The sequence below is a fragment of the Falco rusticolus genome, chromosome 1 (assembly GCF_015220075.1).
Source record: "Falco rusticolus isolate bFalRus1 chromosome 1, bFalRus1.pri, whole genome shotgun sequence".
NCBI classification, from domain to species: domain Eukaryota; kingdom Metazoa; phylum Chordata; class Aves; order Falconiformes; family Falconidae; genus Falco; species Falco rusticolus.
In genome coordinates, this window is record NC_051187.1 from 105,398,871 (window position 1) to 105,413,876 (window position 15,006).

The window sequence follows — 15,006 nt, forward strand, 5'->3', positions numbered from 1 at the left end:
TTTTCTCTCCTCCTTCATTTGTCAAATATTTTATCAACAAATTTAATTAAAATGACCACAAAAGAACCCAGAAATACGTATACAAAAGACATTGGATTTTTTGACAGATATGAACGTGCTAATTAGCCTTCAAATCAGCCACATTAAAAAATGAAGTCTTTAGTACACTTGTCAATAGCTTTTTATTAAAACTAAAGGATTAGATAAGTACCAAATGTCAAAGAATAGATAAAGCTTTCAGCATATAGAAACAATATTGGCAAAACTTACTGAATGGCTGTTTATTGAAAAAAGACATTTTAATGAGAACCTGCATCGCTGAATCTTCCTCTAGTTGTGGGGGCAAGGAAATTTATACTATTTGCTAGAGCTATTTAAACTGTTTCTTTTATGTTGTATGGTTTTGTGCTGGCATTTTTTTGAAGTTCTGTTTCTGTGGGTCTCCTTTCTCTTGTTTCTTATTTGAGTGCTGAGGATCATCTGAGTCAAAACCATTAACTTTCACATGGTTTTCAATCAAGACCTTTGCAAAATGGCCTATTTCACAATGGCTTTAATGGAAAATATAGATTGCCTCATATTTGATTTAGACCTCACCTCTATGCTTGTTTTCTTTTTCTCCCCTCAGGTTATACAGCTTTGCGTGATTTTTCTCAGTCTTTTCTTGGAAAGAGAATGTAACATGGACAATTGGTCTGCCTCTAATTATGTTTAAACTGCGCTGAAGATCATTAATGTTATTGCTAGTGACGTGCTTGCAGTTGTTATCCTGAAAATTAAAACTATCAGTGGGAAATCCTGGCTCCACTGAAGTTAAGGAAAGATTTCCATTGAGCGAGCAGTTTTGCCTACATATCTGGGCATGCAGGTGTAAATACAATGAAACATTAGATCCCGATTTGTCTCCAGCTCATCTTTAATAGAAAGACTGATAATTTTTACTCGAAATAGTAATGGTAGCTGTTACAGCTGATATTCTACAAACTGTTGGTTGACTTTTTCCAGGAAAATTCTCCTATATGGAATTTTCTCCCAAGACAGTCCAATTGAAATGAAAGTGTCAGTCCTGTTTAGTAATCTTATTTAAAGAATTGGGATGCCAAGTCCTTTTTCACCGGTGTCAGAGCCGATTTCTGCTGAGGCAGTAATAGCACCTGAAGCCAGGAGAGTTTTATAGGGCCCAAGTTGCCATAAGAGCATTTCTTAGTGTTATTACTGTCTTTTATTATTGTGTAAAAATACGCTTTTCTGTAGTATCCAGGCACTGCAATATTTACCTAACTATTAAACTAACAGTATACAGTAAATGAACAAGTGACCATATGGCTTTGATGGATGAGGTGGGGGTTTACTGCAGAAGAGGTAATTTCTCCTTGCTTCACTTACAAGCGCCGTCACAGCCTGAAAGGAGGAATACACAGAATAAAAAGGCAGTGAAGAGGCTGCCTGGGTATGATTTTTTCTTCGGAAAAGGTTTGGTGGTTCTTTTGGGCTGCAGCTGGAAGGAAGCATTGCTCTTTTCAAACACCTAATCTAACACCATCTGAAAGAGTGAAGGAAACAGGCTCAAGAAAGAGTTGTTTTGGAATGCTCATACTGAATATGACAAATATTTCTGACTGTGTCATTGGGGCCTTATGTAAAAATGGGAACTCCGTTTAAATTTTTTAAATTATTTTTTTTTAATTTAATTTGTGTCACAGCTTTGCTTTCAGGCCACTATGAGCACTATTTCCAAAGAGTCCTAAGACAGTAATGGGCAGGGCTGGTGATAGGAGTGATCTGTTCCCTCAAGCATGAGGTTTTTTAATGTATTATTTGGGTGTAAGTTCTAAAAGTGTGGGTTTTCCTCACTAGAAATGTTCAGTTCTGCCTCCCAGGTTCAGCAGATCTGATCTGCAATTACGTTTCTCAGCCTACCCACACCCAAACATGGTTTGCCTGTCACGTGGATTCAAAAGAAAAGGTGGAATAGAAATTATTGTCTAAATAAAAGACAATTAAAGAGGAAAAAAAAAAAAGAGAAAAAGAGAATCTGATGTGGCCCAAAGTTCCATTATATTTCACAGAAATCTTCCATAGGTTCTTTCTGATGGTTCTTTTGCTTCACATTGACCTCTGGTGCTTGTGAGTCACCTGAATTTTGGCCTGAGAGCATCCTCAGGAGGAAGAGCTCAGTTCAAAACTGATAAAGCCGAGCTGAGAAGAAAGGCAACTGGATGCAGCCTCAGTATGAAAGTCCTCTTTCAGTCATGTCCCAATTTGTACTGGGTGTCTTAAGAGGGCAATGCTGATTTTTATTATTTTCTTAAATAATAGTAAACGCTTTCATAAAGTGTTACAAAAAGATGGCCAGGTTTGCTTCTTGGGTTTTCAGCAGTGTGAGTTGTTGGCTTTTTTTCATTTCCCTGGTGAAAATCTAACGTCACAAATGCATTTGGAGTGTACACAAACCTTGAGAGAAAAGAGCAGATTTGTTTATTGAAAATCATCACCATGTTACTTTTAGCAGCAGGGAAAATGTAACGGCAGGAAATTATTCAAACCCCGTGTGTCCTGACTGCCAAATGAATTTGTAGGAATACAGAGCATAATAAGGAAACAGACTCACTAGACCGCATTTTTAGTCTTCTGCTTTTTTATGAAATTCTTTTCATTTAACCCTGTTTCAGAGACAGAAGTCTCTCCAGCTTCTCAAAGTGAGCATATGGACAATATATGGCTATCACAACTATGTCATAATATCCAGCTGCTATTCACATGGATGTCGGGAATGGCTGGCTGGGTTATGCTGAGTGAGCCTGATGCTTACCTAAAAATATTTCTGAATACTTTTAGTTAGTTGCCATTGAATTTGGATAGTTGCTGATCCTTGCCACGGATCGTTGAGAAGTCAAGGTAGCAGGTGGTTCGAATTAATGGAAATACGGAGCTGTCTGGAGGTGAGGAAAAGGAGCTTATTCTTTCTTCTCTGCCTTTACGGATTGCGAGTTGGGTGGCTCGGGGTCATGAAAAGTCTGGGTGGGTTTGAGATCCTTGAAAATGCCAGAAAGGGAGTAATTGGATGACTGGTACAGACTGCAGATGGGGCTCTTTTGTCCCTGCCCTCAGTGAATGAAATTCTTTTCCTTCTACATTCAAATCTAACAGACTTTTTGATTTCACCCTAGATGGTTTCACCTTTGAGCTAAGAAGCAGCCTAAGAGGTAAGGTATGTACAACTGGAGCAAATCATTCAAGTCTCTTTTAAAAGCAATGCATTATGCACGCACAAATTTTTAAAAAGACAATTATAAAGACACATGTTTAAGAAAAGTGCTTTTGTAGTGAATAAAACAAAATTATTTCTTCACGCTCCTGTGCAAAGTGGGTGGCTACAAAGCATGTGCATAGATTTCTGGTGATACAATACAAACGGTACAGTAATAATAAGTTTTTTCTGTCGCCAGAGAGTCTGCACAAAGATTCCATCAGCATTTTGCTCAGTATGATAAAAAATGCGTTACATCCTCAACATCAATGGAGGTTCAAAGTGAAACAGAATCAAGAAGAATAAGGTAACCATAAAGAAAAGAAATAGCTAAATGATATTAAGGAAGCCAAGATAACTGCAAAATTAACAACACAATAGCTTATAGAGTCTGCTTCTGCTAACAAAAGACAATCTTTACCACCTAGCATATCCATTCAGTCCTGGAAAGAAAAGGTAATTACATTCTGAAATGAACAAAATAGTTAAAGTGTGGGTTTACGATGATAATTTAAAATTTGAAGTTAAGATACTTGAACTGTGACCCTCAATAAAAAGCGAGACTTCCCGTCTCCGCTGACACCACAATGCTGAATAATGGCAAAGGCAGCCTGAAGTCCAGAATAGGTCCCTGACCACTTTTCTTGATTTATTGCCATCCTCACTCGATGACTCGACGTGAGAGTCATGGGGGAGACATCTGCAGGCTGCCTGGATGCAGGAAGAGCCCCTTGGGGCATGGCTGCATGGAGCATGGAGCGCGCCACCAGGATACGGTATGTCTGTGTGACAGCACCGCTGGCCAGAAAAGGCATGAAGGGATTTCTTGGAAAGCACGATCCTTTTGGGAGAGACTTTCCTATCCCTTGCTGAAAATTAAATTTGGAAGGTTTCTACAAGCACTGTGGCAGGACAGCACCTCTCAGACCCCAGGGTGGTCTGAAAGTGCTTTGCAGTAGGACAGTGCACGTGCGGCTGATGGTGAGCTCCTTCCAGAGAGCAGAAGCCGACAGAGCCGCTCGTGGGTTTCAACATGGAAATTCAACGGAAACAAACATGTGCAGATTGCGGTGTCTGAAGTCACAAAAAGGAGTTGGCCCGAGGGGTGCAGGCAGTGAAATACAGCTCTTCATCAGGGCAGCCTGTTCCCTTGCACGTAGGGCTCCCAAAGGGAGAACCGGGACTCTCCCATCCAGCAGTTCTGAAACTCAGCAAGAAAAATACTAGCAACAGGTGGAGGGACAGCCCTAAAAGGTCTCCCCCATGACAGGAATCCCTTTGTATCGAGTTGGTAACTGACCTAAGCATACTCCTCCCGTTGGCTAGAGGTCTGTCAAGGCACTTGCTGCATAGTTAGCAGGGACGAGGTGGCTTTTGCCAAGACCCCATCCATCTGTAAGGGATGGTAGCCACAGGCTGAAAGGCTTAAGTGTGCTTTTAGTTTTAAATAGTTCCAAATCTCTAAAATGCAAAACCTGAGGGTTTTGTGCTCAGCTACCACTTCTCTGTGGGAACCCTATCCTGGAGACATTCTCCCATGGAAATCTCCTGCTTTGTATTTGTGGTTGAAGCCAAGTGACACAGCGATATTTTGGGGCTGGCTTTTTGTTATTTTGCTGTTTCCAGCTACACATTTATCTTCAAAAGTAAAGGTCAGAGGCTTGTATTAATTAGATATCCTTCAAAAACGTGTATCTTGGAGCTCTTCAAAAGGCAGAGTAATAAAGAAAAGGTGAAAAGAATTGCAGAAAAGGAGGCTAGGTAAGATGAGAACTATTTTATTTCTGGTTTGTTTTGGATTCTATTTTTTTTTTTAATTGTTTCTATTATTCACATCTCTTACATACAGAGAAGTTTCAAATGAAGTCAATTAAACCTTAACACAGTTCACCTTTGAACACAGTGCATAGGTAGAAATGGCTCCTGAGGTCACTGTGCTACTGCAGCAGCCCAGCAAGAGCCAATGTAATTTTGTTTAAATTCAAAACATGTTCTGGCAAAGTATGTCCATCTGCTAACCCTCTGGCTAGGAGTCAGGTCTGCAAAAGTAATATAAAGATGCGACTCTTGGTTCTAGTACGATTTTTCACCCCTTCAGGTGCCTCCAAGAGCTTTTCAGCTGCCTGAAATCAGTTCTCCAACAACACAAGAAAACAGCTAACAAATGTAAGGAGGGAGAGAGGCAGATTAAAAGAAAGAGGGGAAAAGCCATTCAAAGGAAGAAGCAAGAGAGAGGCAAGAAAACCAGAAGGCAATGCATGCTCGCCAGGTTTGGAGCAGGGAGAGGCTCTGTTGCTGTTCGGTTTGTTGTTGGAAATAAATGGGGGAATGGATGAGGGGAGCCTTTTGTGGAAAGACTTGGGGTAGGAGGAGGATGTTACTGAGTTGGGGGGTTGAAAGACAGTGATACTAATTATTTTATCCATAAAGTGTTACAGACATATTTAAATATTCTGATGGACCTTCAAATGTTTTTGGCAGTTCTGCAGCGTTTGCATCCGTCATCAAAAAAAGGTGAAACCACCACACGTTCCTGGGAATTGGTTCATGTGCCAAAAAAAGAGGCAGTCTCCTTCATTTATCCTTGTTTTGTGCTTATGCACTCATGTTACAACATGATGAATTATTCGTGTCTTACAATGCTACAGGTTGACTGCATCAAATTGGATGAGTGTAAAATATTTCAATGCAGTAATCACCATATGTTTCAAAAATGCTTTTCTGCATATGATGGAGTACATGTATATATGACCATAAATAAAGAAGAAAGAATATTAATGCATGGCTTTTAAGAAAAACTTATGTGAGAAGCAGAATAACAGCTCTGATCAATAGTGAACAGAGAAAATAAGGGACAATAATGTAGAGTCAAAAGTCAGTGTTGGGGAGAGTGGGAAGTGAGAGAGGCAGAGATAACCTAGCAAAGGCCTTCCAAATGTTAACATATGGATGTTGAAAATGGTACGTTGAACCAGATATATCTCCCTGAAGAAGAAAGCAAGTGTCTTGCAGGGTAGGTGTAAATATGCCTTATTAAGGACCTGAACTGGGGTCAGTAAGACCCTACCAGCCATCACCTATGGCAATGGAAACAGAGCAGCATGCCAGTGGGATTGTGCTGCCTCAGGGGGTGGCTGCAGCAGTCAGAGTTTTGAATGAAAATGCTGAATAACTTCGCTGCAGGAACTTGCAGCAGGAATTGATATGCATACAAGTTCAGCCTTCCATGGGCAGGAACAGGCACAGAGGCATCCTTGGTCATCCTGTGAAGGGCCAGGAGTGGCAGGGCACGGAAGGACACTGAGCCACACACCGAGACGATGAGGCGTACTGTGTAACTTGGGTTTTGCAAGTGCAAATTGCACCCGTAAAGCTGAACCTGTCTTTTTTTAAGCATTTGGGCTGCATGTTGTGGTGTTGCAGAACACAAGAAGGAATTTTGAAGAATCATTTCAATAAAATGAACGTGTGGGAGCAACGAGGATGGTAGGATTTTAATTTGCAGCTTAAATAGGTTTAAAAATGAAGCACCAAATATGAAACTATGAAGGCAGGAGAGGTTGTTTGTAGGTTTTTTGTTTGTTTTAGAAAGGAATATTCCCCACCCCACCACCCCCCGCCCCAGCTTGGACTACAGATGGGTCTCATGGGATTTGCTTTCAGACATAAGGGAGATATTCAGGCTTTCAGATTTCATTACCACTTTCTTCGTTATTGTGCCTTGAGGAACTATAAATAACACATGGCTAATTTGTGAATATGGCACGTTCCAGGGGATATGTGTATTTTAATCAGGGCACCTTCTGACATTTGGTAATTGGTTTACAGATTTGTTATATAACTTCATGATTATGAAGTTGCTAAGAGGAAAAAATCTAAATTTATGTGATCTAAAAGCTGCCCTCACTGGACCATTACAGCAGCTGTGATTCTTATAGGTCTAACTGAGGACATATTTTAAGCCGAGTACATAAACCGTCATCTTTTTTTTATTTTCTTATGGGTTTAGTAATGTAATTAGGAGTTACATTCTTCATGGTATCTTTCTTTTAATTAAAGCTCTTTATTTGTGTGTATATTGCTAAACTGCTGTTAAGATATATGAAAATTTAGTCCAGTGAGAAATCAGGGTTGGTGTTGGAAGGTGCATATTTGTCGCTGGGTGGGTTTTTTCAGTCTGTTGAACAGAACAAGCGTGGCAAGTCCTCAGGTTGGGAGCAGCCTTCTTAGGTGCTGCGAAAGATGCTTGGAGAAATCTGTGCAAAGTGACCATCCACAAAAGCCATACTATTTCTGGAGGGGACGCAAGTTATTTAAGTACTACAGGTATGACCAATTTCTTTTTATGGCTCGATCCTTTGAGTGGAGATGTTTTAATGCTGAAACGAGCTTTACTCGGTCCTGGCCAGGAGGCAGCCCTGTGGACAGGAGCTGCTCCATCACCATGGCTCGTGGAGCTGACCGCCCCATCACCGTAGTACGTGGGGCTGCCAGGGAGCCCTGCTGTGCCCTGAGCCAGCACTGCTGATGGCCAGGGATGGAAGGCCACGAAGGGCTGCACATACTTGTTTTACTTTGTACTCAAGCACATGGATTTAGGGAAGAAAAGACTCGGTTTGTACCCTGTCTGTGCGTTTACCCATAGCCATACCCCACACAGAAAAGAATTGCCATCTCGAGGGGAGAGGATGAGCTGTAACTATGGCAGCTGCCTCTTGGACCTTTCCCAGTAAGGGCTCACAGCCACAAACCAGCAGGTCAGAGCCAGCATCTGAAATGTGTGTCCTTCCTCTGCCAGTGCCCGTCATCGCACCTGCCTGGCGCTCACATCTCAATGCAGACACCTCACCTCACTGCGGCTGCTTGGCGGTGTCAGCGAGGATCTGCTTTGTATCTACAGACCGGCATTTATATCCGTGCGTCAATATTGCGTGCCACCGGCGTATCTCCGTGTTTTCTCAGAGAGCATTTGCAAATAGACGTTCAATTACTGCCTTTCCTTTCTTCAGCATTCAAAATGAGGTTTATTTTCAAAAATAAAGGATGTCTTTTGTGTAATCCTGCTCTCCTGCAGCTGGAGCATCCAGCCACCAAAAATGGGCTGAGCCGTGATTTTGAGGCTCTATATGAGAACAGACTGCCTAAAATAATAGACATATGATGTGGATTGATAAGGAATATTACCTCCCATTTTTTGTATTATCAAAATCAACAGCACAAATTATTGTATTTAAAATTTTAATTACTGAGTATTTGTTTTCCCTTTTGCACAAAATAAGGCATACCCGTTTGGATTTCCAAGGTTATTTTACCTCTCTGGCTATGCTTAGTGCCACATAATGTTTGGGGTAGCTGCTAATTAACTAATATTTCAGCTATAGGTTACTGCATTGTGGCTGTCCATTTGTATTATTAGCTCATTGGATAAGGGTGATATGTGAAAAACAGTGGGAATAGATGTGAACATCTGCTAGTTGGCAGCTAGAAGCAGGCAAGAAGTTCACAGTAGAAGTTCATCCTGTTAATTTATTTTTTTATTATTCATAAAATGTCCACACAAAAGCTATGATTTTTGGTATGCGTTTTGCTAATCTGAATTGTTTTGAAAATATTTCTGGTTAGCCCATGAACAGCCTGGAAGTGAAATTCTGGATACTTCTGTACCTATGTTACGTTTTTCAAGTTATGCTACACTTAACCGATGCAGTATTAGCATTTTGAGACTAACGCTGAGTAATACAAAACTATAGACAAAGTGCACTAAAACCCCAAACCTGGCTATCTTTTCTTTCTGTTTTACTCTGGTTTTGTCACAGCAAGTAACCCATCAGCAACAGCTACGTCACTAGGTACGAAGGTGTGATTTTTCTGCCCAGCCAGAGATCCCTGCATATGCTTGTACCAGCTGCTCACAAGCGGCACAAGCTGCCCCATCACCATGGCACGTGGAGCTGCCCCGTCACCATGGCATGTGGAGCTGCCCCATCTGGCTCGTGGAGCTGCCCCATCACCATGGCAAGTGGAGCTACCCCATCATGGCACGTGGAGCTGCCCCATCTGGCTCGTGGAGCTGCCCCATCACCATGGTACGTGGGGCTGCTGGGGAGCCCTGCTGCGCCCTGAGCCAGCACTGCTGATGGCCAGGGATGGAGGGCCACGGAGGGCTGCATATGGAGCTTTTGCTGTCTCGCTAGCTGAGGTTCGCAGCCATCTGTGGCACATTTTGACATTAAAAAATGCCAAATGCTTGCGGTAGATATTAGCATCTGTCACTGCAGCACAAATGCGGGGTGCTTGGGCTGTAGGAGGCTGGCTCAGACCAGGCAAGCTACCAAAAGTCTTGCCTTTCCTTCCCAGCGCTTCACCTCTGCTGGCATGTTGAAAACCTGCAGAGGCTCCAGGTACTGTGGAGCTCATGTTTACTTTCTGGAACATGTTGCTGATATTTTATGATGTTGTACATCAGCACATGCCTCTGCTGCTGAGCCAGGAGGAGTGATGAGGGTGCCTGAAATATGTACATTTGCTGCAGGGACAAGGAAGCACAAGAGGCCAGAACAAGTTCCCGTCCAGTAATGTGAGCGCTGTGGTGCCCTGCGATGCTGCCCAGGAACAGTCACAATTCCTTTCGTGTTGCTAGATGCACATCCTTGACTGTGGCTGGAGCCTGCGGCTTGGGAACAACAGGGAAAGGGACGTTTCTGCAGGGTCTGATGGAGTTATAGCTCCTGCTCTCCTGCTGAGCCTGTCACCTGGCTCTGTGTCAGCTTCTCTTGTGGAATATTGGAGAAAGCATTAGCCCAGTTTTCCAGTGGACATTGCTGCCCAGCACTTCCCCAGCCTCTACTGCTTTGGACTGGAGTGTGGTATAACCCTGCCAGCAGCCTTGGTTGGAACTACTTTTGGTAATGGCTCTTTTTTTTTTTTTTCCTCCTTTTTTTTTATTGTGTCTCCGTGCATCACAAGGCTTTTTAAATTACTCTTGAGGATTATAATCTTCCTTACATTAATTGCTTCACTGTAGTGTATCATAGACAACTCATTTAAGAAGCCACAATAATTTCTTATTTGTAGGAAGCAGCGTGTCCTCTCTTTGTGAGACATGCTGTTCATTAGTTTGAGTCTCATACAGGCTCCTTTTGATGAAACTCCACATGATGTGATCAAGAAGAATTTTTTTCCTTTTTTTTTGTGTCATAAACCAAGTCGTGAGCAATGCCTGTATTACTAACACAGAACACAAGAGCATGATTTCAGGCAGCTCTGATGCATACATGCACGCTTATATTGAGATGGAAAACCACTGATCTCAGTAGAATTACTCAAGGACAGAGCCTGTGATCTGTCACCGTTCCCTCCGGAAGGCTCACCTATGCTGCAGCTGTGCAGCCTGCCGCAGTCGCTGCCTCCTGCGATGGCTGGTGGGCACAGTGTGCGGGAGGCCAACAGCTCTCGTGGCCCTGACACGTGTGGGCACAGGGTCCGTGCTGCCAGAGGGTGCCTTTCTCCTGTGCCAGGCAGCACTTGGATTTACCCCAGCTCCACGTGATGTGGTTCTCGCCTCGGAGGGTTCTCATTCGGAAGATGCTTCATTTGCAGTGCAGACAAGCTTATTTTCATCGTGTTGCGACATAGGTGCTCAGTCCCTACTCACATTGTTGTGTTTTTTCTTGGTTGTGTTTTTTTTGTTTGTTTGTTTTGGTTTTGGTTTTTAATGCGCTCAAATAAATGTCGTTAATAAATAGATCTGTTGGGTTTTTTTCCTTGAGAAAAAGGCAGCATTTACTTGTCAAAGCAAGTATCGACAATATTGCTTTGCAAATAGGTTTTGACAATTTCTGGGATCTTTGAAGCTGTCCCGGCAATCGCTGGTGGGTTATATTGTGCCAGCTTCAGCTATGCAAGACTATAACTTGAAATATTTCAATTCTTTAGGTATACATGACCATAAAATAGAGACTTTCCCATAAAGTAGATTAAGGAACGTCTTTGATGCTTTCATTCAAAGAATACCTCTTCCATGAGGTGAGCCTTAACAAGACAGTAGTGTCACGTTTTCATGACAAGGTTGCTAACTGAACAGATCATTAGAGAGAAAAGGATCAAAGCCACTTCCACACGTTACATTTCGGGTAGACGTGAGTGTGTTGCTGACAAAAAAAGCTGAAGTAGCAAACTTCGCATGAAGGGAAGCTCACACCTCCTGTCTTTCTCTCCTTTGCAGTTTCCTTTCACTGAGTCACAAACTTCTTGAATTTTAGAAGAGTTATGTTGTAATCCACCTGCAAGAACTGATATAACTCCGGTAAGAGACTTGGGCATTCTGATGGATGCTGGCTCTCCTACATTACTAGTGGGCAAGACCCAAATACCACACTAAAGAATGAAGTGTTTAATGCATATTGGCTTGCCAGGTCTCCTTTTGGATTTTTTTTGTGGTGGTTTTTGTTGTTTGTTTGTTTGGGGTTTTTTTTATCCAGTAAGGAAGAGTTACTCATCTAACAAAAGACTGTATAAATCAACTAAGCACAGAATGGCTCTAGCTAGTGCAGTAAACCAGAAAGTTTCTGACATTATTTTGCAAAGTGACAATGTCTTAATGACACTGTAGTTCCAACCACAAAATTACCATCAATTAAGCTGGAAAAAAGCAGCATGAGTGTGTAAACCCTATAGTTTTTTTCTCCCCTGTATCTACTGGTAGGACATTCAGAGCTTTCTTCCAAGGATATGGAATATATAACTTAGAGCCCAGTGGCATAGGGTTAGATCCTGATTACAGGGTATTCTGCAGGCAAGAAAGGCCCTTACATTACTTTATAAAGTCTGTTGAATTCGTTGGTTTATCATTAATCACCCTGATCTTTAGGTCTGGATCAGCTCTTCGTGTACCTCAAAGCCAGCAAGAGCCACACTGAAGTTAAATGTTATACAATAGGGCTGTAAGACATGTAGCCAAAGTGCTTCTCAAACTTTTTTACAGATACTCCAACACATTTGAAGCATTTGACAGAAAAGAATAGGCAAGGGCAACAATGATTGATCCATGTTTTTAAGAAAAAAATTGAAGCCATATTTCCACCAGGGGGTTCAGACGGACATTGATATATTTATCGTGAAAGAGCCCACGAGCGCCAGCCTTTGCATCACTAAAAATGTAGCCTGCTGCAAGAATTTACAGCTGTAATGTAAGATTCATAGCCACTCTCTTTATTTATTGGAAAAATCTCTTGCAGCTGAGTAAAGACATAAATATAAAATTAAATCACAGAAACTACTTCTAACTAGTGCTAAGGATACTCCTTAAACTTACGGGGCCAGGACAACATAAAACTAATGTTGAAACACAATTGAGATGAACAGTTTTTATTTACTCATCCATTATGCCAAACATCGCTGTGCAGCTAATATGTAAAATCACAGATTATTTGGGAGCATTTGCTATATAAGCATAACAGGAGGACTCAAGGACAGCACATTAGACAAAGATACATCGATGAATTTCTGTCCTTATGATTTATTGTTTTCATGTCACTGTAAAATTGTTTTTATAGTTTATTTTACTAGTGCATAGTGCAAGAGAACTTTATATGCTCTTGAAAAATAGCTTCATAAACAACAACAGTCTGTCACATGAGTTCTTTGAGTGCATAGATACGGGGCTGAATGCCTATATTAGGTTAGTATTATTTGTCCTTTTAGGTCACTGCAGACATTTTAAGTGTCTGGGATACTTCAGTATTCCCGCTGTGTTATGGACTGGTGCAGGACTGTCTCCTTTCTCAGTCTTCCCACTTTTTCTGCTAGGACATCTTGTAGTGATCTGAAGTGAGAAACGAGGTAATGGAAATACCTTTCGGGGGTACTCTGAATTTTCTTGGAGCATGATATGCCCTGTAGCTGAAGAGAGAACAGTATAAAATAGGTGATGGACGCATTCGTTGGGGAGTGGGGAAGGAGACATGGAGAGACAAGACTCACTGTGTGGTCAAGAGCACCCTGGTGGCTTTGAGATGCATCACAGAATAGTTTAGGTTGGAAGGGAACGTTAAAGCCCATCTAGCCCACGCCCCCTGCAGTCAACAGAGACGTCTTCCACTAGATCAGATTGATGAGAGCCCTGTCCAGCCTGGCCTTGAATAACAGAGACGTCTTCCACTAGATCAGATTGCTGAGAGCCCTGTCCAGCCTGGCCTTGAATAACAGAGACGTCTTCCACTAGATCAGATTGCTGAGAGCCCTGTCCAGCCTGGCCTTGAATACTGCCAGGGATGGGGCATCAACCACCCCTCCAGGCAACCTCTGCCAGTGGTTCACCACCCTCATCAGAAAAAAAATTCTTCCTTATATCTGGTCTGAACCTACCTTCTTTTAGTTTAAAACCATTCCCCCTTGTCCTACCACTACAGGCCCAACTAAGTATCTGTCCCCATCTTTCTTACAAGCCCCCTTGAAGTACTGAAAGGCTGCAGTAAGGTCTCCTGGAGCCTTCTCTTCTCCAGGCTGAGCAACCCAAACTCTCTCAGCCTGTCCTCAAAGGAGAGTAGCTCCAGCTCTCTGATCATTTTTGTGACCTAGATGTGCTCCAACAGCTCCATGTCTCTCCTGTGCTGAGGACACCAGAGCTGGACACCATACCCCAGGTGGGGTCTCAACCAGAGAAGAGGGGCAGAATCACTTCCCTCAACCTGCTGGCCATGAGTCAGGGATATGGCCACATCTCAGTAGAAGGAAAATGGGAGAGAGAACATCAGGGCAAGACCAACCATGGCTGGCACTGGAAAGGCTCTCATGGTTGCAGCTCCATGGGCCAAAGAGCATGGGAGAACAGAGCAGCCTTCTCCCTCCAGCAGCCAGGGGAAAGGTGAGTAAAGACAAACCATCCCCAAGACCCAAATCGGTGTTAATGTGTTGTTTTAGATAATGACAATCCACAGTTTCTACGTAGTGATTTTTCATCTCTGGATCTTATAACTCTTTATCTCGATTTTGCAGGTTGCAAAACTGATTAATTACACTAGCAGCATTACTATAATTAGTGCTGATTATTCTCTGAGCTTTCTTTTCTTTAATCATCCCACTTCTGAACCTATTAATTGGAACTAAATCCCTATTTATCAAATAGTGTAGGTTTTAGCATCTGAAGGCAGTGGATTTTGCCTAAGTCTTTCCACCTTCAACTCAGGAATTGTTATAAAAGCCTTGGGAGTATTTCTGTGGGATTTTATTGGTTATCACTAGATTGGGATTTTTATTATTTTTTTTTTAGTATCGTTTGAGCTCTTGGAGATCTGAACATTTTGGAAGGGGGGCAGGAGGGAGGAACTAGCCCTACCTGAGCTCAGCTCACACTGATTCAGTGTGCAGGCAGCTTGAGGTGCCTGGTTCAGCCTGTCCAGGATGCCTAACAGTTATCACGCAAAACGAAGATGAACTGTGCAATTTAAAAATTACAAGGATAAAGCAAAGGCCTTTGCTCTCATCTTCTAGGCTTCATGTCAAGACCTTCAGACCACCAGTATTTACTTATTCAGGAGAAAATTGGTGGAAAGTACCAAAATGGGGACTCTGGACTGCTTTCTGTGCCTGTAGGACCGGCACAGGAGATGCCTTGGTTTTCTTTTTCCTCTCCCAGCAAGCTGACTCGGGTAGCTGTGAAGGCCACAGAGGTATGGTTTGCCCCATGCTCTGGCCTTCCCAGCTCAGTGCTGAGGAACACCAGGAAGGCTTCTACCTTGCTCTTAGTAGAACTTGGT

At 42.4% G+C, this 15,006-nt stretch overlaps 1 long non-coding RNA gene across 2 annotated transcripts; it reads left to right on the top strand.

Annotated features, from left to right (window-relative positions):
* The first annotated feature begins 3,276 nt into the window (after window positions 1-3,276).
* Window positions 3,277-14,142, top strand: LOC119150994. Of its 2 annotated transcripts, XR_005105268.1 has the most exons (5): window positions 3,277-8,166; window positions 9,067-9,336; window positions 9,783-10,155; window positions 12,953-13,090; window positions 13,829-14,142. It is a non-coding gene; the product is annotated as an uncharacterized LOC119150994 (long non-coding RNA). The 2 variants fall into 2 exon arrangements; XR_005105267.1 differs by having other exon boundaries at window positions 3,277-9,336.
* Window positions 14,143-15,006: the final 864 nt, after the last annotated feature.